This window comes from Saimiri boliviensis, chromosome 9 (genome assembly GCF_048565385.1).
Source record: "Saimiri boliviensis isolate mSaiBol1 chromosome 9, mSaiBol1.pri, whole genome shotgun sequence".
Classification (NCBI taxonomy): domain Eukaryota; kingdom Metazoa; phylum Chordata; class Mammalia; order Primates; family Cebidae; genus Saimiri; species Saimiri boliviensis.
Window position 1 is genome coordinate 10431656 of NC_133457.1, and position 27701 is coordinate 10459356.

The window sequence follows — 27701 nt, forward strand, 5'->3', positions numbered from 1 at the left end:
TTCTATAGAAAATAGTTGAACAAATGATTTTGTAACAGAGTATATCGGGCTAAGAGGAAGAAAGGGATTCCTTAAAAGTATAATGTTTGGGATTTACCTCAAAATAGAGTATTAGAAGTTGTAAGCAGGCAACATAACATAGCAAAGAAAGAGGATCAAAAGGTCCCCAAAATAGTTACAACTTTCCAATTGAATTTACCTTAAAACAACATAGGAGAGGAGAGAAGTAGACAGGGGTTTAGATGAAACTAGACTGACTAGGGGCTGATAATGTTGGTCCATGGGAGTCTTATGATACTACATAGAAGTTTACATAAGCCTCTAATAAAAAGTCAAAAAGTCAAAAAGTTAAAAGAAGCAGTTGTCCATGTATCTCTCAGCTCTCAAACATGAAAGAAATCATGGTAGAACTCAACAAAATCAGGCTGCAGGATAGAAAAACATTTTACTAAAGGGGAAATACTGACGTTTGGTGTGGGTGGTTGGTAGACTTGGAGACGCTCACTGTCATTAAGTGTCTCATTGGTAATGAGAAAATGATTGTTAAGCAGCAGGGAAATGATATTTAAGGGTGCAGTGAATCTCCAGATGGCTCCCTATAGTTGCCAGGGTCCCTCAGTTGACTTATCCAGGCAGATCATGATCCAAAGTGGCTGAGGTGTCCAATCTGCCATGGGAACAGCCACTCCTTATATTAGGAAGGACAATATAGGAGGGAGGAAAATGGTTTCATCTATTTCTACCTTAAAGTCTGGTTCTGAAGGCTAGTTAACATGCTCACTAAACAGGGAACACTAGGCGAGTTGTAAATGGCAGGAGATACCAACAGTGACACACAGGGATCAGAGAGATCCATTTCAATGTGGACACTGGCTTTTAGGCAGGTAGATGAAATAGTCATAGAACAAGATCCTTCTGTTGCTGTGGTAATTAGCCTTGCTGCGAAATGCTTATAGCCCCAAGCTTAAATCTAGAGTCAGGTGCTGGTATATTTCAAGACCTTTCTGGAAATGGGAAGTAGAGGGTTATATCTCATAGCCATTCTATTTTAGTCATTTTTCAATCAGCTTAATTCAATCTTTTTCCTATCCTTTAAGCTGATTTGTCACACCATATAGCATGTTCCTTTAACCAAGAAACCATTAGGAAAGTGGATGACCATTTGTGTCACTTTCGTAAACTATTTCAGGAAGATAAATTGACATACAGAAAGAGAGTTTATCCTTGTAATGCTCCAAGTGTCAGATCCTTGAGGATTTGTCAGAGAATCAGACCATCTCCTCAGTCCCTGACATGAATCCGTCATGACCTCATCTGAGGCCAGGATGCAATGGTTGTATATGCCATGGTGGCAAGGCCCCAGCGAGCTCTGTGTAGGTGCAGCACCTCTCCTTGCAGGGTGACGTTCTCTTCTGTAGGAGCCTGTGGCTTTTTTGAGGGAAGCCATGCCTCTAGTTCTATGATGAAAGTTCTAGACCTGCACTTTCCAGTATAGTAGCCGTACACTGGCTATTAAATTTAAATTTTCATTAAAATAGCACACCCTCAGATATTCCTTCTCTCCTTCACCTTTTCATTCTTTCCAGTCCCCCATACCTGTTTTCTGAAATTACTCTCCAAAATAAACTGTCTACATTTTAACCGTGTCTCAGACTATGTTTTTCACCTTCTTTACTCTTCTTATCCATTGCCTGGCCGCTCTTTAAAAAAAAAAATCAAGAGCCAGAAAGACCTTTAGAAAACATTTATTTCCACACCTTTTGGCTATAGATAAGGACACAGAGGCTCAAAGGATTCATATGCCCCTGCTATAAATTGTCTTTTTTGTGGAAAAGATGTGTGAATCAAAAGTAGAGAATCAAAAAATAAATAAATAATGTAGCCCAGAGCTTGACATACAGTTCTAAAGTCAAGAATAAGACTTTTTTTTAACAGAGAAAAAAGAGAGCTAAACTTTGGCGTAGCATAAGACTTACAAGTAGAAATAGAGAAGTAAATGTACAATTTTGTTCAAAAAAGAAAGTTTTAAACATAAAAGATATTCAGAGTTTTGGGTCAACTGCATGTTTCTGGAGAGTTTAGTTTCTTATTAAGTCAATGTATGTATTTTCACTGAGCATCCATCCTTAACAAGGTTTTGTACATAAAAGATATTCAGGGCCAGGCACAGTGTGCTCGAGCCTGTAATCCCAGCACTTTGGGAGGCCGAGGCAGGTGGATCACGAGGTCAAGAGATCGAGACCATCCTGGTCAACATAGTGAAACCCCGTCTCTACTAAAAATACAAAAAATTAGCTGGGCATGGTGGCGCGTGCCTGTAATCCCAGCTACTCAGGAGGCTGAGGCAGGAGAATTGCCTGAACCCAGGAGGTGGAGGTTGCGGTGAGCCGAGATCATGCCATTGCACTCTAGCCTTGGTAACAAGAGCAAAACTCCATCTCAAAAAAAAGATACTCAGAGTATTGGGTCAAGTGCATCTTTCTGGAGAGTTTAGTTTCTTATTAAGTCAATTTATATATTTTCATTGAGCATCCATAACAAGGTTTTGTATATGCTGGTACTTTGAGATAGAGTCAAAAGGCATCCTGAAAGAACTTCCAGCAGACTGGGGATCAGGAGATTGAATTTCAAATTATATTTTGTCCATTAATTGACTGTGTAAACTTGAGAAAATCATTGCCTTTCTCTGGGCTATGTGGAAATTCCTTTTTTTAATAAAAATGACAAATAGTCTTATCATGGAGTCATAGAATATTAACTTTAGAGGTGGTGTAGGGCCCAGCCTCATTTTGCAGGTCCAAAGAAATGAAGTGAGTTTCATCAGTTAATATGGTAGCTCCTGGGGAAGAAAAAAAAAAACACAGTGAGTTTCTGAAAGTTGTTGTGTTAGAATCAGATCACATACTACCTGATCCTCGATCTAGGATTAATTTTAAGAATCTTCCTAGTCATGAAATCCTGTAAGTCCGTGATCAAAAGATAAGACAGTATTTCCACCCTGCAGGATCACAGCCAAATTGAGGAGACACTTGACACCCATGAATGGTTTTTATTTAAGACAAAAAAATGAGACCCAGTAAGCACATTAACAATCCTCACTTAAATTAAGGCCATTGAGAAAAGCAGATTGTCAGGAAAATTTGTGAGGTTTGAGCTGAGCTTTTAAAAAGTTGAGTAGATGGAAACTGTCATTATGAGTGTAGGAAAGTAGCCAGAGCAAAACATGGACATGGGATCAACCCGGAGGACAATGGCTGTATCCATCTGTTAGGAGGAGGTGAGATGGGCTTCACAGGTTATGGTCCTCAGAGAGAAGTTCTTGGTGCTACCCTTCCTCACTCCTTGTGGCACGTCTGAAGATACAGTGAAGGGATCTGACTCACACTCTCAAGTAACAGAGAAGGGAAGTAGAATGTGAAAGCTATGACCAGGAGCCCTTACAGTAATTACATAGTTAAAGATGCTAATTTCTGATTTGTCCTCAAGCAATTTTATTTTTAAATGACATTTTAGGCATAACTGATACATGGTGTTCCTGGCATCAGAATAGTTAGAAAATTCAATTCATAGACTAATGAAGAACAGTTCACATTTCTGCTGGTAGTTGTCTAAAACAGATTGTTTAAATAGACATAATTGTTTAGAAACAGGAATGAGTGAGCCCTTTATCAAAGCCCACCAGCTTGATAAATTTCTTATTTTACGTAGAATTGGTAAGGTTTGGAAGAGATTCAGTTTCATATTTGTAATTAGAAAAATGTAATTATGGTAGGAAAACAGCAGTACATATACTTTAAAAATGAACAAATAAGGAAGCATCAAAATAAAAAAACAAGCAGTAAAATAGAAATTATAAAGCAAGATGAGAGAAGTAAGACGCACCAACATTTATGTCAATAAATGTGAATGAATTAAAGTCATCCATTGGATGACAAAGACTTTCATTTAGAATAAAACATAGGCATGTGGTCCATTCACCTAACTCAAAATGACACAAAAGATTTACAAATACAAAGATAGGGAAAAATTAGACCAAAAAATATATTTTTTAAATCAAAAAAGCAAAAGTCAGAACAAGACAGTAGTGGTAATATTAATATTGGTTAAAATAAAACTCAAGAGAAAAATTCTTTGGATAAAGAGGATTATTTTATAAAAGTTGCAGTACACAATGAATGTGTAATGTATTGTAGCACAGAAATACAAGAGCAAAACCTATTAGACAAGAAAAAAAGTCAAAGAAAACATAATTGTAAAAAACGTAGCATACCATATTTAGTCTTTAGTAAATTATGGAATGAAAACTAAATAGGATTTGATAAAGAAAATGTGGTATATAGAATGAGCAGAGCAAAATGGCCAAATAGAAGGCTCTATCAGTTGTTCCCTCATGCAGGAACTCCAAATCTAATAACTATCTACCCCAAAAAAAAACCTTTGGAAGATCCAAAAATAAGATGACCACTAACAGTACCTGGTTTATCTTCATATTGCTGAAAGAGGCATTGAAGAGAATAGGAAAGACAGTCTTGAATCACCAATGCTACCCTTCCGTCATCCTCTGCCAGGACCCTCATGGCATGGAGAAAGAATCTGTTCACTTCAGCATGAGAGTGCAGCAATTGTGGGACACTGCTTTGAAGTCAGTGCTGGCTGCCCTGTCACAACAGAAAGCACAGCTGTGCTGAACTCAGCTGACACCCAGATCTTGGGTTTTTTACAGTAAGATATAAATAGAAACAACAAAAAGCTTAAAATCAGGAGGATGAAATTAAGATGAACAATTTTTATTTTATTTTTGCTTGCTTGTTTGTTAATGCAAAGAGTGTTATCAGCTTAAAATAATGGGTCATAAGATAGCATTTGCAAACCTCATGGTGGCCTCAAATTAAAAAACTAATGGTTACACAAAAAAATCAAAAGCAAGAAATTAAATTATATCATGAAAGAACACCAGCTTCACTGAAAAGAAGACGGGAAGGAAGAAAACAAGAAAGAGAAGACCACAAAACAACAAGAAGGCAAATACCATAATGACATGATAAGTCCTTACTTATCAATAATAAGTTTGAATGTAAATGGACTAAGCTCTCCAATCAAGGATATAGAATGGCTGAGTGGATTTAAAAAAAACTCAAGACCCAGTGATCTGTTGCCTATAAGAAACACACTTCACCTATAAAGACAAACATAAACTGAAAATAAAGGGATGGAAAAAGATCTTCCATGGCAATGGAAACCAAAAAAGTACAGTAGCTATACTTATATCATACAAAACAGATTTCAAGACAAAAACTTTAAGAAGAGACAAAAAAGGGTCACTAGAGAATGATAAAGGGGTCAATTCAGCAAGAGGATAGAATAATTTTAAATATATATGCACCTGACACTGGAGCACCCAGATATGTAAAGCAAAGATTATTAGAACTAAAGAGAAAGACCCCAATATAATAATAGCTGGGGATTTCAACACACCTCTTTCAGCATTGGACAAATCTTCCAGACAGAAAATCAACAAAGAAACATCAGACTTAATATGCACTATAAACCAAATGAACTTAAAAGATAATTACAAAATATTTCATCCAGTGGCTGCAGAATACACATTCTTTTCCTCAACACATGGATCATTCTCTCTCAAGAACAGACCATGTGTCAGGTCACAAAACAAGTCTTAAAACATCCATCCACAAATTGAAATAATACCGAGTATATTTTCTGACCACAATGGAATAAAGCTAGAAATCGATAACAAGAATAATTTTGGAAACTGTACAATTGCATAGAAATTAAACGTTATGTCTTCTGAATGACCAGTGGATCAATGAAGAAATTAGAAGGACACTGAAAATTTTCTTGAAACCAACGATAATGGAAACACAACATACTAAAACCTATATGATACAGTGAAAGCAGTACTAAGAAGAAAGTTTATAGCTGTAAGTGCCTACATCAAAAAAGAAGAAAAACATCAAATAACCTAATAATACATCTTAACTGGAGAAGCAAGAGGAAAACAAACCCAAAATTAGTAGAAGAAAATAAGGAAGCTCAGAGCAGAAGTAAATGAAATTGAAATGAAGAAAACAATACAAAAGATCAATGAAACAAAAAGTTATTTTTTTGAAAAGATAAAATTGACAAACCTTTAGCCAGACTAAGAAAAAGAGACCCAAATAAAATCGATGAAAAAGGCGACATTACAACTGATACTGCAGAAATTCAAAGGATCGTTAGTGGCTGTTGTGAACAACTGTATGTCAATAAATTGGAAAATCTAGAAGAAATGGACAAATTCTTAGACACATACAGCCTACCAAGATTGAACCATGAAGAAATCTAAAACTTGAACAGACTAATTAAACAAATAACAAGATCAAATCTGTAATAAAATTTCTCCTAGCAAAGAAAAGCCCAGTCTCTGATGGCTTCACTCCTCAATTCTACCAAACATTTAAAGAATAACTAATGCCAATTCTACTCAAACTATTTCAAAAAATAGAGGATAGAATACTATCAAACTCATTCTACAAGGCCAGTATCACCCTGATACCAAAATCAGACAGAGACAAGTTTAAAAAACAAACAAAAAAACCTATAGGCCAGTATCACTGATAAATATTGATGCAAAAATCCTCAATAGAATATTAGAAAGCCGAATTCAACAATACATTCAGAAGATCGTTCATCATGACCAAATGGGATTTATCCCAGGGATGCAAGAATGGCTTAACATACACAAATCAATTAATATAATAAATAATATTAACAGAATGAAGGAAAAAAGGCATAAGATTATTTGAAATGATGCTGAAAAAGCATTCAACAAAATTCAACATGATTTCGTAATGAAAACTCAAAAAAGTGAGTTTAGAAGGAAAATACCTCAACATAATAAAAGCCATATACTACAGACCCATTGCTAGTATCATACTGAATGGCGAAAAACTAAAAGCCTTTCCTCTAAGATCTGGAACACGACAAGGATGCACACTTCCACATTGTTATTCAACATAGTACTGGAAGTCCTCTATAGAGCAATTAGACAATAGAAGGAAATAAAAGTGATCCAAATTGGAAAGGAAGAAGTCAAATTATCCTTCTTTGCAGATGATATGATCTTATATTTGGAAAATCCTAAAGATGCCATACACATACACACAAAACTATTAGAACTGATAAATTCAATAAGTTGCAGGATACAAAATCAACACACAAAAATCAATAGCATTTCTGTATGCCAGCAGTGAATAATCTGAAAATGATATCAAGAAAATAATCCCATTTATATTAGCTGCAATATACCTAGAAATTAACCAAAGATCTCTACAATTGAAACTATAAAGCATTGATGCAAGAAATTGAAGAGGACACAAAAAAATGGAAAGATACGCCATGTCCATGGATTGGAAGAATATTGTTAAAATGTCCTTACTACCCAATGCAATCTACAGATTTAATATAATCCCTATCAAAATGCCAATGACATTCTTTGACAGAAATAGTGGAAATAATCCTAAAAAGTATGTGGAACCACAAAGATCTAAAATAGCCACAGCTATCCTATGCAAAAAGAACAAAACTGGAGAAATCATATTACCTGACTTTAAATAACACTGCAGAGCTAAAATAACCTAAACTACATGCTACTGGCATAAAAACAAACACATAGTCAGTGTAACAGAATAGAGAACCTGGTAAAAAAATCCATGCATCTACACTGAACATTTTTGACAAAGGGACTAAGAACATACATTGAAGAAAGGACAGTCTCTTCAATAAACAGTGCTGGGGAAACTGGATATCCATATGCAGAAGAATGAAACGAGACCCTATCTTTCACCATATACAAAAATCAAATCAAAATGGATTTAAAGCCTAAATCTAAGACCTCAAATTATGAAACTACTAAAAATATTGGAGAAACTCTCTAGGACATTGAACTGGGCAAAAATTTCTTCAGTAACACTCCACAAGCACAGGCAATCAAAACAAAAATAGATAAATGGGTTCACATCAAGTTAAAAAGCTTCTGCACAGCATAAGAAATAATAAAGTGAAGAGACAACTAACAGAATGGGAGAAAATATTTCCAGACTATCTATCTGACAAGGGATTAATAATCAGAATATATACATTTCAAACAACTCCAAAGGAAAAAAATCTAATACCCCAATTTAAAAAATGGGCAACATATCTAAATGGGTATTTCTCAAAAGAAGACATACAAGTGCCAAACAGGTATATGAAAAGGTGCTCAGCATCATCGATCATCCAAGAAATACAAATCAAAACTACATTCAGTTATCTCACCCCAGTTAAAATGGCTTTATTCAAAAGTCAGACAATAACAAGTGTTACTGAAGATGTGGAGAAAAGGGAACCCTCATACATTTTTGCTGAGAATGTAAATTAATACAACCACTATGGAGAACAGTTTGGAGCTTCCTTTAAAAATTAAAAATAGAGCTACCTTATCCCAGCAATCCCAATCCTAGGTATATACCCAGTAGAAAGGAAATTCATATATTAAAGATATATTTATACTTCCATGTAGCACTATTCACAATAGCCAAGATTTAGAAGCAGGCTATGTGTCTATCAGCAGATGAACAGACAAAGAAAATGTGGTACATATACACAATGGAGTACTAATCAGCCATAAAATATGTACAATTTCAATGTGTCAATTAAAAAATAAAAGGCAAAATCTAGAAAACAAATGGAGAAGGGGTAACTTCTTTAGAAACCTGATGAAGTTGAATCCTAAACTGGGAGTCAGGAAGACCCAGAACCAACTGTAGAACCTCCCAAAACCTTAAGAATTGGCAGTAATTCCAGGAACCCCTGGGAACGAGGGTGGAGATGGAACTACAGGTCAGAGAATTGGTTGACTGACCATGTAAGAAGCAGTTGGAGCTCCAGAGCCTTCCCAGATTCCATGCAGCTAGGGGGTCCGCCTTTGTCTTACCCCTGCCGAATCCCCACTCTCTGCAGGCATAAAACGCAGAGGCATACAGAAACACCAAGCACTGTATACAAAAACAGAGTGTAAAGGCAGTTTACACACTGAATGCTGAGACCCTGGCCCTCTTCCTAGCTTGCTTACAGAATATCAGTAGCCAGAGCCACACCCTCCAGGCAGGAGACTGAAAGATCTCATGACACTGACATCAGGATTCCCCAAGTTATATTACAAAGCCTCTTTTCCACCACAGCAGGTTGTGGTATTCTCCAAATCAGATTTAAAGAGTTGTAAAACAACAGTCTTTACACCTGGTTTTATTGAGGTTGGGGGTATAGGTGGAAGAAGAAAACAGTAGGAAAAGCCACCACCATCACTGTGATCCTAGTGTGACTTTGCTTGCCTATGAAGACTGGCTTTTTGTTCCAGCACTGCTTTTCGCAAAGCCCTAAAAAAAAAAAAAACAACAGACTATGTCAGCCTTGGTTTTCAGGTTTCAGCCTGAGCTATTTTCTCCCGTGACACCGTCAAGATTATTTCACCCATGTGTCTGGTGGGAGGGGACTGATCTTCAGTCACCCTGATGGCCTTGCTTACTTCAAACTCAGCATGTGGTAAAGAGAGCATGGCCTCCAGGGAGTATTCTCCCACCAGCACCTTCCTCTCCCTGCAAGAGAGAGAGGAAGTTTCTATAGTTTTAAAAACTATAGGCCATAAGGACTGCAGAATACGAAGCACAGGCTTTTTCTGGAGGTGCTTTCTTGGTATCCCAGGTTCTTACTTGCTACTTTGCTCTGAGCCCTTGAGAAGGCTGAGGGAGGGTGAGATGATGATACTCTAGGAAGGAAGACGACACCCTCAGGATTAATAATAATCATGCTTATAGCAGCCATGATGCCTGTACCAGACACTATGAGATGCATTTTCCTATATTATCTCACCAAGTCTTCATACGCCTTTGTTTCATGGATGAGGAAGTGAGGCTCAAAGTGATCAAGATCACACAGCTGAAAGCACTCTCCTGAGCCACCTGAATGTGAACTAAGTCTGTCTCATTCCAAGGACATCATTCTCCCTACCACCTCCAGTTCCTCTCAGGCTATGCAGCTTACCAGCAGAGGACTTAGCATGCAACTGTTATTAGATCAGTGACTTTCAGTCTTTGCTTCGCATTATATCCACTTAGGGAGTTTTTTAAGATCCTGTTGATTCCATTGAGAAGCAAGGTTGAGAACTACTTATCGTACACACAGACATAACCCTGGAATACAAAGTTGGTATCATTTTAAAAGCTAATGTTACCTCATTTTTAAACTTTAAGATTACACCATTGGGTAATGTCATGACTACTTTGAGCATCTTATTTACAAATTTATTTTCATATCAAGCTAACCAGCATGGTAACTAAACAAAAACATAGAACATAGTAGCTTCATTGGGCTTAGGAATTCTGGCTGCTGCCATACATGCCCATGCGTGGTAGGGAGTCATAATTCTAAAGAGTTAGAAAACGTGGGTTCAAGTTTCAACTCTGCTGCTAGATAGGAAAAACCAAACTGCTTTTCTCTGTGCTCACACTCAACACAGAACACTTCTGATATCAAATTTTTGGGGTGGCAGGTTCCCACACTAGCCAGTTCTCCAACTTTACAGACATCAACTGGGTGTTCTACAATTTAACTCAATTTTTACATTATCTACCTGGCAATAGTGTCAGATCCCACAAGTCAAGAGATCAGCCCCACAAGACTGCTCCCATTTTAGATGCCAGTCACAAGTCCAGGTTGTCACCTATGCTTTGGACTAAGTGGCAGTAAATCAGAGGGTCCCACAACCCCTTCCTCAGGTTTAATAATTTGCTAGAACAGCTTACAGAATTTAGGAAAACCATATGCTTTGTAACTTACTGCTTTATTAGAAAAGAATACAACTCGGGAATAGCCAGAAAGAAGACATGCATGGGGCAAGGTGTATGGGAGGGACGCAGAGCTTCCATGCCCTTTCTGGGCATGCCACCTTCCTAACACCTTCATATGTTCAGTTATCCAGAGGCTCTCTGAACCCTATCATTCTGGATTTTTATGGCAGCCTCATTACATTAGGCATGCTTGGTTACATCACTGGTCATTAGCAATGAACTCAACTTCCAACCCTTCTCCTTCCCTCCCCAGAGGTAAGGGGTTTGCTGAAAATTCGAACCCTCTAATCACTTGGTTGGTTCCCCTGGCAACCAGCCCCCATCTAGAGGCTTTCCAGGAGCCCCCAGCCACCAGTCATCTCATTAGCATACAAAAAGAAGCTGTGTGCCAGGAAACCAGGCAGAAACCAAATATATATTTCTTACTATGTCACAACCACTTAACCACCTTTGTGATCTTGACCTTGAAATTTCTCCTGAAACTGAAGCCAATGTGATTTTTGAACACAAGAATGACATGCTGGGGGTGGAGGACCACCTTTCCCAAATACTGGAAAGTTATAGGTAAAAATGTTGTTCAGGGAAGTCCGGGTATTAATAATGCTGCCCTTTCCCACACATTCCAGCCTCCATGAAGTTGAAGCTATGGAGTACAGTCTTCTGTCTTAAGCATCAGGAGAGCCTTCTTTGTAAGAACTCCTTAAATGTAAGCATATGCAGTATATTACTGGTCTTACTTCTTCCAAAATGAAGATTTAAATTCCAGTCTGCAAGACCAGTGGCATAACAAGAATCTAGTGTGACTTCAAATACCATAAACGTATTTATCCCCTAGGGAAATGAATTCCAGGAATGAAGATACCATAAACCTTTTTATCCACTAAGGAAATGAATGAAGGCCATGCCAAGGATTGCAATATCTGCCTTTGCCTGTGCAGTCATATGTTTCTGATCTTACTCTAACTTGAAATAGAGGTATGGTCTGCCTCAACTCTATCACCTGCATGCTTGTAAACTGGCAAAGAATGTCCTGGATGTCAGATTTGAGTTGGGAGAAAGAAAGGTGGCACAAGTGGGAGGAAGTAATCACTTCTTAAACTTACACAGATAGAGGTGGTTTAGGAGCCTGCCAAGAACCTTTTTATCTTCCCTAATCTTTGTTCCGGCTCTCCCTTTGAGAAAGCGAACAGTATGTCTTGCCTACTATCCAATTTAATCATACAGCTTATTTGCCCAAACTTTCCTTTATAAGCACTAAGCAGGCAGATGATCTCTCCCATACTTTGTTTCTTGACATTCTGGAGAAGCATCAGTTTGCTTGTGTTCGTTGATTTGCTTGTGTCATTTAAGCTTGCTTAGCAGTAAGGCTGCAAGAAGCAGGATGAGCAGCATGGATTTTAACAGGTGGCTCTTGTTTCTCCCTGCTGTGCTTATTCCACCTCTGCTTCAGCTCACTTTAGACTTCTATTTCTCTATTAAGTCTTGACGTCAGTATATATGTTATAAGACTTAGGTCTGTGCCTATTCTGTTGTAAACCACCTTGAAGACTTTTTGAAGGAATAAAAGGTATACATCACAGACAAACTCTGTCAACTCAGACCTCCATGTCTGTGGTGAGAGCATGATATATACCACATCAGGGGTCTTCTGGCAAAGCTGTCAGCTGGGAACATTGTTTGGCTGGGGCACATCTGGATATTCAGATCATATGGAACCATCCAAGAGACCTAGCCAGGCATCTGAGACTCTGGCCACATTACAGGGCCACAGAATGGTGAGCTGGCATCTAGAACATTGAATCACTCAGCCCCATCTCCAGGGGAGCTTTGCAAGGAAGCTTGTTTGCTACAGTGAGTTGTACAGAACAGAAATATTGGTGTTTTTATATTGGATTCTAGCAGCACCTCCGTGAATTAGCATGAGGTGGAAAGAACAGAGGTTTGGAGTAAGACAGACCTGAACCTTAAGCAGGAAAAGGACACAAGGTCTGTGACAGAAGAGGTCTGCCATATGGCAGGTAGTTTCCCTGCCACCCCATCATGCACCCCCTGCCCCATTAAACAAAACCCAGCAAGCCTCGCCCAGAGAGGGACATAAGGCACCAGGCAGACTTTTTCACTGTTAGCAGGAGCTTGTCACATTCTACTTTAAATGTCATATAACCATTTTTTCAAATGGATATAAATTCCTAATTTGGCTTTTTCGTTTACACATTCCTTTGGCATATGTACTAAGCACATGTTAAAAAAAAAAAAAAAAAAAAAAAAAAAAAAAAAAAAAACTAGCTGTAGTTCACTTCTGATTTTCTTACTTTAAAATGATCGTCACTTCATACTCATGCATATTTCATTATGTAAACCATAAGATCCTTTTTGAACTCATGGTAGGAAGGGTAGGCAAGTGTAAAGATACAGTTTTGTAGGTCACACCAAGTTCGCACCTTCAAGAATTCCATAGTGAGACCTATTTCCAACCACATGACTTCCAATGCACAGATATTCAGCTGGATGTATCTAAATGTCACTGCAGAGCATTTTTGAATAAAGAAGAAAAATGATACAACGTGCTGCTTCAAAGCCATTGGTTTTTTCCTTTGTTTCTTTTTTGTTTTTACCTCTTAAAGTTCAAAATTAGAACTTTGTTTAATTAAACACACATCTTCATCTAGGTTTACGTTGTTAGAGAAACTCCTGTTTATCTTAATATCTCTGAAACCAGAATGCATCTTTCAGTCTCTGCCAGCCAGAGTCATGTTGTAGTTACTACTGCCTGTGCATGGGTGAATGTTGGTTGTAGTTGTTCACCTCATCTTCTCTCCATTTGAGGCAAATGCATCATGTGTATTTAACTGCTGTTTTAAAAGTCTTCACAAAGATTCACTGTGATTTAGCATTAAAACAAAAAGTTGTTGTGTGTGCAGAAGGGCAAACGAGCAGCAGGCCAGAAATTTGATATTCATGGAACAAATGTCATCATTATGAAAACGGTCTCTCTTCCATATTCCAAAGCAACAACCAAGTTCTACATGGGACCAAAGGAAAGAAGACACTCACAAAGCAATTGAAACTAGGTATGTTGTTGCTGAGATGCTTGCAAAAGGATTGGCATTTACACACTACTTGCTATAACTGAAGGCAGCAGGGATGTATGATAAACTGGTTAGATAAGTCTGATGGAGTTCTTTCAATAAGGATAGAATAAAGATTATAAATGTAAGAAAGCACTGTGGCATAGTTTAATTAGTAGCTTTTTCTTTCTAACTGGCACAAAAAAATCAATAGTGTATTGCTTCATATATTTGGTAAAACACTGGACCTAAAAAAGAAATCCTAGGAGGTCCTACCTAGAAAAATCAGGCAAGAGAAAGAAATATAGGACATCCAAATTAAAAACCAGGAAGTCAACTGTCAGTGTTCTCCAGTATGATCATATACCTAGAAAACCCTACAGGCTTATCCAAAAGGTTCCTATATCTGATACACAAATTCAGGAGAGTCTCAAATTATAAAATCACTGTACACAAATCAGTAGTACTGCTATACATCAACAACAACCAAGCTGAGAATCAAGTCAAGAACTCAACCACGTTTACAATAGCTGCCAAATACAAAACAAAACAAAAACCTAGGAATATACTTAACCAAGGAGGTGAAAGATCTCTGCAAGGAAAACTACAAAACACTGCTGAAAGAAGCCATAGATAACACAAACAAATGGAAACACATCCCATGCTCTTGGATGGAAGAATCAGTATTGTGAAAATGCTACCAAAAGCAATCTACAGATTCAATGCAATTCCTATCAAAATACCATCACAATTTTTCACAGAACTAGAAAAAACAATTCTAGAATTCATATGGAACCAAAAAGACCCCATATAGCCAAAGCAATAAATACTAAGCAAAAAGAACAGATCTGGAGGTGCATCACATTACTGAACTTCAAATTATACTACAAGGCTATAGTTACCAAAACAACATGTTACTCATATAAAAATAAGCGCTTAGACCAATGAAACAGAATAGAGAACCCAGAAATAAAGCCAAATACCTACAGCCAACTGATCTACAAACCATCCAAAAACATAAACTGGGAAAAGGACACCCTATTCAATAAATGGTGCTGGGAAAACTGGCAAGCCACATGTAGAAGAATGAAACTGAATCCCCGTCTCTCACCTTATACAAAAATCAACTAAAGGTGGATCAAAGACTTAAATATGAGTCCTGAAACCGTAAAAATTCTAGAAGATAACATTGGAAAAATTCTTCTGGACATTGGCCTAGGCAAAGAATTTATGACCAAGAACCCAAAAGCAAATGCAACAAAAGCAAAAATAAATAAATGGGACCTAATTAAGCTTAAAAGCTTCTGCACAGTAAAATTGGCAGTGTAAACAGACAGTATTTGCAAACTGTGCATCCAACAAAGGACTAGTATCCAGAATCTACAAGGGACTCAAATCAGCAAGACAAAACCAATCCCATCAAAAAATGGGCAATGCACATAAATAGACATTTCTCAAAAGAAGATATACAAATAGCTATTAAAAATGAAAAAAAAAATGTTCAACATTACTAATCATCAGGGTAATGTTAACTGAAACCACGATGAGATACCACCTTACTCCTGCAAGAATCACCATCATTTAAAAGTCAAAAATCAATAGTCATGGCGTGGGTGTAGTGAAAAGGGAACACTGTTATACTGCTGGTGGTAATGTAAATTAGTACAACCACTATGGAAAACAATACAGACATTCCTTAAAGAACTAAAAGTAGATCTACCGTTTGATCCAGCAATCCCACTGCTGAGTATCTGCCAAAGAATAAGAAGTCATTATATGAAAAAGATACAAGCACATGCATGTTTATAGCAGCACAATTCACAATTGCAAAGATATGGAACCAACCTAAGTGCCCACCAGCCAATGAATGGATAAAGAAAATGTGGTATATACACCATGGAATACTACTTAGCCATAAAAAGAAACAAAATAGTGTGATTTACAGCAACTTGGATGGAGCTGGAGTCCATTATTCTAAGTGAAGTAACTCAGGAATGCAAAACCAAATACTATATATTATCACCTATAAGTAGCACTTAAGCTATGATGATGGAGAGACATACAGAGTGATATAATGGACTCTGGGGACTCAGTGTAGGGGAACGTTGGAAGGTGGTGGGGGATAAAAGACCACCGTATTGGGTATGGTCTACACTGCTCGGGTGATGAGTGCACTAAAATCTCAGAAATCACCACTAAAGAACTCATCCATGTAACCACAAACCACCTGTACCCCCAAAAAATTGAAATAAAAAAGTTTTAATAGAAGAGCCTGCTGGGTGCAGTGGCTCATGCCTGAAATCTCAGCACTTTGGGAGGCCAAGGTGGGCAGATCACAAGGTCAGGAGTTTGAGACCAGCCTGACCAATATAGTGAAACCCCGTCTCTACTAAAAATACAAAAATTAGCCCGGCATAGTGGCGCACGCCTGTTATCCCAGCTACTCAGGAGTCTGAGGCAGGAGAATCACTTGAACTCAGGAGGCAGAGGCTGCAGTGAGCTGAGATTGCACCTTAGATGGTTTTGACATGGGCAAAAAAATTTCATGGCATCCTCAAAGAAGGAAGCTATTAAGGAGTCTGTGGTCTTGTTTTTTTCTTTGAGATGATGTCTTGCTCTGTCACCCAGGCTGGAGTGCATTGGCACAACCTCGGCTCACTACAGCCTCCACTCCTGGGTTCAAGTGATTCTCCTGTCTGAGCCTCCCAAGTAGCTGAGATTATAGGCGTGCACCACCACACCTGGCTAATTTTTGTATTTTTTATTTTTATTAGAGGTGGGGATTCACCATGTTGGCCAGGCTGGTCTCAAATTCCTGACCTCGTGACCCTCTTGCCTCAGCCTCCCAAAGACCTGGGATTACAGCTGTGAGCCACAGTGCCTGGCCATGTCTGTGGTCTTACAGATGGAGATGCTGAAGCCTGAGCCCAACAGCCTCCATTATTTATTTACTCAAATAGAGCATGAGAATGTGCTGCGTGGATGCTCTTGTCCAGGGCTCCATGTGGACTCTCTGGGCATAAAGCCACATAGAGAGGAAGGAGAGGAAAAGAGGGTAGGGCCTTGAGTAGTTACTCATTCTGCTGGTGGAAGTTTTTATTTTCTCCAGCCTCTGCTCCAGGAAACCTTCCCTCCAATTCACTCTTCTGTCCCTTCTTCCCCAGCCCACAGCTACTTCTTTTGCTTCTGTTCACTCCTCTCCTCCCTTCCCATCCCTGTTCTAAACTTTATGATGGCAGATTAGTTGAGGTGGAGAAGGACATATGGGTGTGTAGGGAGAAAGTAACACAAACAGACCTTAGGAAAACACTTTAAAAACATACTGGGAGCCTTCCCCACCTCAGTTTCTGCCATCTCTAGATCAGGAGCTGGCAAACTACAGCCTGTCTCTTTTTTTTTTTTTTAGACGGAGTTTCGCTCTTGTTACCCAGGCTGGAGTGCAATGGCGCGATCTCGGCTCACCGCAACCTCCGCCTCCTGGGTTCAGGCAATTCTCCTGCCTCAGCCTCCTGAGTAGCTAGGATTACAGGCATGCGCCACCATGCCCAGCTGATTTTTTTCTATTTTCAGTAGAGACGGGGTTTCACCATGTTGACCAGGATGCTCTCGATCTCTCGACCTCGTGATCCACCCGCCTCGGCCTCCCAAAGTGCTGGGATTACAGGCTTGAGCCACCGCGCCCGGCCCATCTCTTCTTATAAATAATGTTATATTGAAACAGCCACACCCATTCATTTATATCAGGTCTGTGGTTTCACCCTACAGTGGCAAAATTAAGTACTGTAAAATTGTGATCAGGACCATATCCATCAAGCCTAAAATGTTTATCTAGTCCTTTACAGAAAGTAAAGTTGTTGACTCAGTTTTCACAAGTGCTTCCCTGAGAGTATTCTACAGAATTCTCATTTTCCAAAATGTTCAATTGGTATTGCTGGAAAGAAAATTCTACAGTCAAATTATTTTGGAAACCCTGCTTTTTAATCCCAGGACTACTTAGAGCTTTCAATAAGTTAATATGTGTTATGAATTTCTAAGAGGTAGCCATAGTTTGCAGCATTTTCCCAAGTTTATGGGTAAATGCTCCTGAGAACACACTTTGGGAAATGGCTTTTTAACAATATCCAAGACACATTTTTAAGTGAGAAACACAAGGTGTGTCCAGGACACACTCATCTGTGTGAAAAGTGGGAAAATGTAGGTAAGTGCTTGTGACATTTTAATTGTGTCTGGAAAGGTCCATGAGGAACTGGTAATGCTTCTCACCTTCATGTGGGTTAAAGGTAGGAGAGAGACATCACACAGTAGTTATTTTCTGCATTTGACTTTTGTATTATGCCAACATACTTTATTACCTCAACAGTCAATTAATCCATCTATCAGTCGACATAATTAAAATTTTAAACAAAAAGGTAAAATGGTGAACGACTTGGAAAACAGTGTGGCAGTTTTTAATCAAGTTCAATAGACACCTACCATATGTCCCAGAGTTCCACCTCTAAGTATTTTCCCAAGATAAATGAAAACATATGCCCTCACAAAGAATTTGTAAACAAATATTCACTGCAGCTTTATTCATAATAGTCCTAAACTGGAAATAATTCAGCTATTTATCATCAGATGAATGAATATATAATGAATGAATATATGAATGAATATTGATCATATCCCTGTAATGGAATACTACTCAACAGTTTAAAAAAAAAAAAAGTAGCAAATCACTGATACACACAGCAAATGGGTAAGTTTCACAGCTGTTAGGTTTAGTGAAAGCCAGACACAAAAAAATTGTATTTAATTTCATGTTTGCAAAAATCTAGAACACACAAAAGAAACCTACAGTGATGGAAAGCAGATCATCTGCTTGGAGTGAGGTTTGGGGAGGAGATTTAACTGTAAAGGTACACAAGGGAGCTTTATGGCGAGATGGAAGTGTTCTGTGTCTTGATTATGGTAGTGACTACACAAATGTATACTTTTGTCAAAACTCGCCAATCTATACACTTAAAATGGTCAATAAAGTTAATTTTGAAAAGAAATGTCTCTTAAAAGGGAGCAATGAAGAAGTAAGGCATATTCAATAATTTCAAAGTGGGGTCAAGTCAGCCTACAGTTGATTGTAAATAGGTTACCGTCACCCTTTAGGTGACAGTTCTCTGCAACCCCGAGAGATAGAAATGAGCAGCCCGTAACTGACTGCATTTGTTCTCTGTCCAAGCCAGCTGAGGGATCTGGTCTGAAAACCAGTTCTGCAAAAGCAAACCTGCTTCACCTAATTGAAGGTTCCCACTCACCATGAGTGCGGTTGGTGACCTTTCTCCCACTTGCTGTGCACCATCTCTGATGCCGGTCCTTCCATTTTCTGGAAGCTTGCCAATTCCAAGTGTATCCCCAAAGTCATTTTGGGTGTACCACCTGGTGAAAATGTAAGCAGCACATGTGACCTTGCTGCAGCCTTGAAAGATTATCCTCAATGGGCTATCTCCAGTTTACAAACCAACTGGACTCCAAAGACAGTGAAGAAACTATTTGACTCTTAGAACACATTTCCTGATTAAAATACTATTATGAATGGTAAAAACAAAAAAGATAGGCTGATCTCTAAAAGGCCACTAGCGTTCTAGGACATTACAGACCTCATGTAACCTCAAGACCCACTTCAAGATAGTGTCTCTTCACACTGGACATAGGAATCAACCTTATCTGCAGACCTTTAAGGATAGGTCTTCTTTCCTAAGACACATTTTAAAACCTTGCATCATTTCTGCTTATAGCTGTCTATGTAAAGATATGTATAATCTAGAAGACATTTCTAGGCATTGCCAGAAACCCACTAGGGACTGTAGTACATGCATTAGAGTGTTCCCAAGCCAGGTAAGGTGTGACTCCAAGAGCTGGCACTGTACTCAGAGCAAAACAGTCCTGGACTGTGGCTCAGCTCTGCTACATACCAGCTGTGAAATTTTAGGCACATACCAGCTGTGAAGTTTTAGGCAAATTATTTAATCCATTTTTATGTTTCCTCATCTGTAAGATAACTGGGATAATAAGGTTAAAAGGTTATGTGGGTTTAATGAGGTTGTGTAGGAGTTCCATTTACTATTGCTGAGCAACAAAACCACCCCAAAAATCAGCGTCTTAAAATAATGACACCATTCATTTTGTTTGAAAGTGTGAAATCTGGACAATACTTAGTGGGGACAGCTTGTCTCTGCTTCCCTTGGCATCAGCTGGGCTGAAATCACCTGAAGGTTTGCCTGCTCACATGTCTGGCAGTTGTTGCCAGGAAGATTCACATAGCCAGAGGCTTGGACAGCTGGGATTCCTAAGCGTCTCCCTCCATCTTTGTGTGGTCTCTCGAGCATGGCAGCTTCAAGGTAGCCAGATTTATTCCATGTTATCTTTCATCACCTGGGCTTGAAACTCATGGAATCACTTCTGTCATAGTCACAAAAACTGCCCATATGAAAGAGGAGGGAATGCAGACCCTACGTCTCAGTAAATAGCAACATCACATTGTAAGAACCTGTGGAAAGAGATATTTTGGTGCAATCATGTTTGGAAAATATAATATGGCATAGTAATAATATATTATTACTAATAATATATATTATATTACTAATAATATATTACGAATAATATAATAACTACTTAATACCTGGAAAAAGTAGGACCAAATAAATGATATGTATTTGACTATTCCTATCACCAGCACCACCTCGCTATCACTTATGTAATTAACATCATTAGTGCTATTGCCAGTAAACCTGATGTACCTTTCAGTATTGATGATGTGTGGAGAGATGAGGGCCATAGAAAGGCTACTTCCAGGAAAGGGTGTAACAGAAACTTTGCTGCAGGCCCAGAAGTTCCACAACATAATTCACTGCGCATGAAGATGATATTATTGATAACAGCAAAGATGGCTGCAAGTACACAAGCTGAAAATAAAAAGGAAACTGGTTGTTGGGGGCAGGAGAAGAAAGGCTTTTGTAGAAAGAATTCATTCTGTACCTGCAGCCTCTTCCACAATGATGATGTCCCATGGAGCCCCTTCTTTCCAGCCCTCCAGTCCCACTCCCCCAGGGAAGAAAATGTGGCCTGAGCTTACCAAGTCCATTCATTCACGATGGGTCTTACCCACACCACAGTGCAGGAGCTTCTTTGGACTCATGTTCCTCTCTCTGACCCTACTTGAAGACCAAGGGCAAATTTTGGGCTTTATCAACTGTAAGGCATCCATTTAGTAGGAGTCCAAAAGAAAATAAAGGCTATAAGTACAAAGTGCAAAATCATGGAGTTAGTGTAGAATCTTTTCCTAATGGAAAAATATCTCTGCAGCCACCTCTAATCCTCGCCTAGTTTATGGTACTCTCAGGAAGTAGCTCTATTTAGAGACTGACCTGCTTGTCACAAGCTGGCTCCTGAGCTCTTGCTGCTTCTCCCTTGCACTCTCTTTCTGAACTTGGGCTGCCCATCTGCCCCACATCAATCTGGTGCTAAGCACAACACGGGAAATAATAAACACACCTTTTGAGGTCATGCTTTACAAATGCAAATTATTTTCACTAAGAGCACACAGTTTAGACCCAATTTGTTCTTGGTTCACTTTAGATTAAAAAGGTGCAGAGGGCACGGGACCCATCCAGGCCAGAGGGTGGTGTTTCCAGAAAAAGCAGCATCTAAAGGAGACAAGCAGAACAGGATGGAGATTTGCCATAGGCCACCTGCCTACCTTTATGTCAAACTTACTACCTGCATGGACCATTTCTGTGTGGCCTTCCCTGCCCTGCCTTTTCTTCAGTACTGTTGTGACGGACAACTTGGTATTCTCTAACTGAATTGGTTACTGATTCCTCTGTATCCCTTAGAGAAGTAACTCTTACCCTTTGGTCAGATCAGAATCACCTGGACACACAGCTTTCTGGACCTTTCCGGACCTTTCCCCAGAGTTTCTAATTCAGTCCTTCTGGAACAGGGACCTGATAGTTTGAATTTTCAACAAATTCCCAGATGACAGATGATACTGATGCTGGTTGTTCACTCTTAGAACAGTTCTTCTTGCAGTCCATAATACCTTTATGATGGTATTTCTTATTTTCTGCTTCTCATTGTTTTGTTTTCTTTTTTCTTTTTTGTTTTTATTTTTTTGAGTGAGGTCTTGCTCTGTCATCCAGGCTGAAATGCAATAGCGTGATCACAGTTCACTGCAGCCTCCTGGGCTCAAGCAATCCTCCCACCTCAGCCTCCTGAGTAGCTGGGACTACAAGTGTGCACCACCACACCCGACTACTTTTTTGTATTTCTTGAGAGATGGGGTTTTGCTATGTTGCCCAAGCTGGTCTTGAACTGGTGGGCTCAAGCAATCTGCCTGCCTTGGCTTCCCAAAGTGCTGGGATTATAAGCATAAGCCACTGCTCCTGGCCCATTATTTTTATAGCAAAGACTTCGGTCAGTACTGTCCAATAGAAATATAATACAAGCCACATATATAATTTTAATTCATATAGCAGCCACATGAATTAAAGTGGAAAATTAATTTTAATGTATTTAGCCCAATATATCGAAAATATTTCAACATGTAATCAATACAAAAGGATTAGTGGAATATTCTACCTTTTCTCAGACTAAGTCTTCAAAACTGCATATATATTAATATTTTGTACTTGCAGTACACAACTATATTTAGAGTCCTTAATAGCCACATGTGGCTAGTGTCTACCATATTGGGCAAGGCAGACTTAAATAATGCTTACTGTGTACCAGACAGTAGTCCAGACACCTTACATGTTAACTCTTTTAATCCTCACAATAACCCAACAAAGTGGCTACTGTTATAATTCTCATTTACTGGTGAGGAAACAGGCTTTGAGCTTAAATAACTTGTCCCAGGCCACTGAGCTGGAAATTGGGAGAGAAAGGTTTTAACCTTGGCAGTCTGGCCTCAGGGTCAGCCACTTTACCACAAGCCTCTCCTGCTCAACTTCAACCCCCTGGACAGTAGAAAGGAAACGTCATTTCTTTGTGTGTCCCCATAGCATAGGCAATGCTTAGCTCAGACAGGACAGCTGGTTAGTGTGTGCTGAATGAATTAAATGAGAGGAAGGTGAAGCACTGACAAGGGATTTGTCAAACGTGTTCTGCCAACAGGATTAAGTGCCTCCAACCATCACTGTATATGACTGAGTGAGAGAAAATATTTTAAAATTAAATTTGAAATCTCCTAGTCATAGTGAGCTTCCAGGATAATGGAAAGATGTGAGAAAATACAGAATGACTTTTATAAGAATAAAAGTCTTAATGCCATCTAGTAGAGTGGCAGTCATGATGAGAGTGACCAGAACCTGGAAGGAGTGCATGAAGGACGCCTTCCTGAAAGGGGTGAAACCTTAAAAGGGATGTAAATGGGATGCAAGTAATACGGTGGAGAAAGACATGGGAATGGAATGACCAGAAGGAAGAATAGTCTACCTCATCATGAACATTGATTGAATATCATCTGTTGCAGACCTAGTTCCCAGGAAGAAGATTATGACCTGGAAATTTGCATACAGGAGGTTTTCCAGAACTACTCCCAGAATCACTGACTTTCCTTCAGGAGAGTGAGGAAAGCAGGAATAGGCAAGGGGAGAAGTTGGGCTGCAACGCAATCACACCAGGGCCTTAGCCAACCCTAAGAGCTGAGATGGTTCTTCCTAATCTTCCCGAATGGAAGCAAGGCAGCTCTTTTAAGGCTGCTCCAGTCCTTTTGCAGAAACCAGTCATTGGATACTGGTTTCCCGGGAAAGGGGTGTAACCTTGACCAGGGCAGCTCTCTTAATCCGAGGGCAATAGCTGAAGAGAAGTTCAGCCGTGTGCCATCATCTGGCACCCCTCCTAGCAGCTCTGGAATGAGAGCCTCATTGCTGTGGGTTGAGGGAGGAATCTGGGCAGTGGACTGCAGCATCCACTACATCAACCCAATGCAAAATCCAAAAGAACCAAAAAGGACGTCATGATAAATGGAAAGAGCCAGACAGAATCCCAACCCTGCCAGCTTATCTGGGAGATTGACGCAAGATCGTAAAGCTAGTGAGTAGATTCATACCTAGTTTGTGTGATTCTGGTGTTTATTTTCTCTCCATACTTCCTCAGGAAGGAGAAAAGAGAGGACACAGGAAATACACATAGGGTGGTATTTATGTGACTGGGTACCTGGGTTTGTTAAGAGCTGTGGTTGGGGTGAGGGAGGATCAGCTAAGCAAATATCAGAGGCAAGGAACCACTGTCTCCTACCCCCTGACCTAGGATATAGGGGCAGCTACCCTTCTGCTACTGACGAGGGTGTTTCTACAAGAGACAGCATCCCCAAGTTGGGTTGTGGTGGTCCATCTCCTCACTTCCAAGCTTAGCCTGAAGATAAGAGCCTTTCAGGGGATGCACTTAAGCTTTCATCTTGGTCTTATTTTCTTGGGTTCAACTCAGAAGCAGGCTTTGAACCGTACTCCTACTGGAATGGGGGCCTAGAGACCCTGATTCTGCAGGGTCATCTGCCTGTCATCCTCAAGGTCTGCTGAAGCTAGGAGCCCTTTAGTCAGGTTATGAGCTCACCAGGAGCAGAAGTAATCAGGAATAACTGCTAAAGAAGTTTGCAGCTGGCAGTGTCTACAGCTGAAAATGGAGACAGAGAAGCAGGGAGTGTGAAAAAAACAGGAATAGACTTAGTCGTGCATCATGGCTCCACCTTGAATGTGTGGCCTTGGATAAATCTTTTAACCTCTCTGAACTTCAGTTTCAAGGAATGAAATGCACCTTACAAAAGCTGCTTAAGTATCAAATCCGTTTTCAGGAGTGAAGTTATTTGCAGATATGGTAGGTGCTTAATAAATGTGCGTTCCTCTTCTGAACATAACACGTAATAAAGTGTTTCTGCCTATGGATAAATTTACAAAATTTGCCAGAATTTCCCTACCAGTATGCATCTTATTGCCCATGGTGGGCAGCTGAGATCCATGGCTAAGGTCAGGATACTAGTTTATCCAGGAAACACAAAGCCACACTCAGCCCTCAAATATTTGTTGACTATGTGAATGAAGAAATGAACAAATGGTGGAGTGGTGATAAGATAACAGCTTTCTCTTCTTCCAGGAAGGCTTCCATGCTTTCTTGGGTTCCTCCAGCTTCCTCCAGCTTTCTTGGGTTCCCTGACAAGCTTCTATACATAAAATATGTTCCACCCAATTGTGCTTCTGAATTATAAACCATCTTCTATTCTCATCTTGTTCTTTGTATGTTGATCTTGTCTCCTTGGCTTGACATAGATAAATGGTGTTGTTAGTTTTTCCACCAGAAAGCCACAGTGAAACATTCCAGGTATTCAGATCCACAGATTTTTAGCCCAAAAGAGAATAATACAAAGGTGGAGGGTGAGTACCCTAATAATCACATAGGACATGGGTTAAGATTTGTCCATTTCTACCTCAGAGGGTTTTGTGAAGATTAAGATGACATATGGAAATTGCTTAGTACAGTGCTGTCATGCCAGACCCCTGTTGACTTCAGTAGTGATGGTACCACGTTTAAGAGGCTGAAAAAAAGACCTGGAGCCAGAAGTGAGACATCAGGTTTATTGAGGGGACTCACATGCAGAGGAGTCCAGTGGTGGTGAGCTGGACAGAATTGCATTCGCTGGTAAAAAGCATGCAGTTGATACAACATTGTCACTTAGCGCCCTCCCCCAACAACCTCCACCTGTCAACTTTCATTTAACCCAAAACAAAGGGATTCAATCCCCTGTACAACCTGCATTCCATGAAATGGGTCAGAGGTTCAGATGTTTCTCATAAGTAAGGAATGACTCTCCAGATCAGCCACTCCAGGATTGCTTAGCTTGGAGTTCTGAGCACACATCCTTCTTAGACAATAGGGTCATTCTCAGGATAGGCTTAAGGTAAGCTATTGGTGTCAGGTGCAGCCATAAAAGTGCCTAGCACATAGTAGATACTCAATAAATGGAAGTTTAGCATGAGTGATGGTATCAGTATTGATAGTGGGGAGGGGGTAGGTAGTGGAGGAGGGAAGAGGAGAAGAAAGCTTTAATTCCCAAGCATGCACAGCCTGGAGAGCTGAGTTTCAGAATTTAATTGTGAAATTCAGCTTATAACCAAAACCTAAATTACACCTTGGAGTATGGCATCCTGCCTTGAAATGGGAAATTAGGCAGTCACAAGGATGCACAGCTTGTGTTGCCTGAGCTGTTTTGTTCCAGGCAAACTGGAGCAGGCAGTGAACCTTTGGCAACCAAGGAGAGCAGAGCCAGACAGCTTTGCAGCCAAACAACAGAACCAAGTGAGAATACCAAGCAGCCTTGCACGGTGCTCCAGGGAAAGCCACAGGGGCTCAGGAGCAGGCAAACTGTGTGCCAGAGGGAGCAGACCCCCTTCCTAGACATCAGCCCCTCCTCAGGTAGGCCTGCCCTTTCCTCTTCCTGGACACTTGGCCACTGTTTCTGCTAACCACTAGCCACTGCCTCTTCTCCTTCCTCCTCAACAAGCTCTTTTGTGAGGGGAGAGGAAATACTGAAAGATGTCAGCACACCTGGAAGGATATCAGGTCAAAAGCCCCAGTGCTCTTTTTATTGTAAGTGATTCTGAGGCACGATCAGGCCAGGACAATGTGTCTTTTTCCTCTTCTGGCTTTGGAGAATTTGAAGCTTAGGGTACACAGATGCTAGTGTGCTCAAGTCAAGACTTTAGGCAGGTCCCAGGACTCTCCAAGAGTTTCCCTAGGAGTCCCAAAGGTCCTCTCTGAGGAGTGCACTGGACCAGACCCCAAGCCATGGGCTGCAGGCTCTGGGGATTTCAGTGCACTGGGTTTATAGGAGCTAAGTGTTCTGGAGACACCATTGCAGGCCTGTCCATTGCTTCTCAATGGAGTTCATGGGCCCTTTGTGAAGCTGTTCTATTAGCTGCCTCCCGAACAAAAACTCCTATTTGTCCTATTTCCTGCTGCTCTCATCACAGCCTTCTAAAGGCATAAGCCTTAAACCAAAAGCAAAAGCTGGGACTTATCTCTGTAAAATCCAAATCTTGGCAAATACTCATACCATCCTTTAGAACTTTGGAGAGAAATACAGGCCGGTTTCCCTAGGTAATTGGGAATGGAGCTCGCCATGGGGAGAGCAACTGTGGGGCAAGAGGGTCTCTGCAACAGATCAACAGGAGTTAGGTTCCAGCTCATCCTTCTCCTGCCTCACCCTGGCCTGTGAGATGTGTGTGCATTTGATGCAGTTAATGTTTATCATAGAAGCAAGCAAAGTAAAAAGATAAATACACACACACACACACACACACACACACACACACACACACACACCTGAATTGGCATGTCACAGGACTGATGTTATTGACTGCTTTCTTTCATTGACATTGTCTTCAAAGAAGTAAACATCTACGATTCTGTGGTAAGCATTCAGCTGCAAATACTCAAATATGTGGAATTATTCTTTCATTCTTATGTGGTTTCAAAAGCATTATTGTGCTCTTATGTGTCAGACAGATAGCGAACTAAGTTCTGGGGCTCCAGATGGCTCAGTTCAAGAACTCACAGTCCAAGGGGAGAGTATAAGTTTAGTTTAGAAACTAAAACCAGAGTTATCACTTACTTAATGTTAGGCACTGTGTGGGACCTTCTAAGCATCTTAATCACATAATTCCCACCCTAAAAGCACCCTGCAGATAGGCATTATTTCCCTTATCATACAGCTGAAAAAAAA

At 39.9% G+C, this 27701-nt stretch overlaps 1 protein-coding gene and 1 long non-coding RNA gene across 8 annotated transcripts in view; one reads left to right on the forward strand and one right to left on the reverse strand.

The window, feature by feature from the left end:
• TMEM108 (transmembrane protein 108) overlaps positions 1 to 27701 on the forward strand; it is a 332433-nt gene that overhangs the window by 276595 nt on the left and 28137 nt on the right. The gene's annotated exons all lie outside the window — the stretch shown is intronic.
• LOC141585578 (uncharacterized) lies at positions 1738 to 27271 on the reverse strand. Its single transcript, XR_012519113.1, has 3 exons — positions 20725 to 27271; positions 19243 to 20474; positions 1738 to 2839 (listed from the first exon to the last, which is right to left on the reverse strand). It is a non-coding gene; the product is annotated as an uncharacterized LOC141585578 (long non-coding RNA).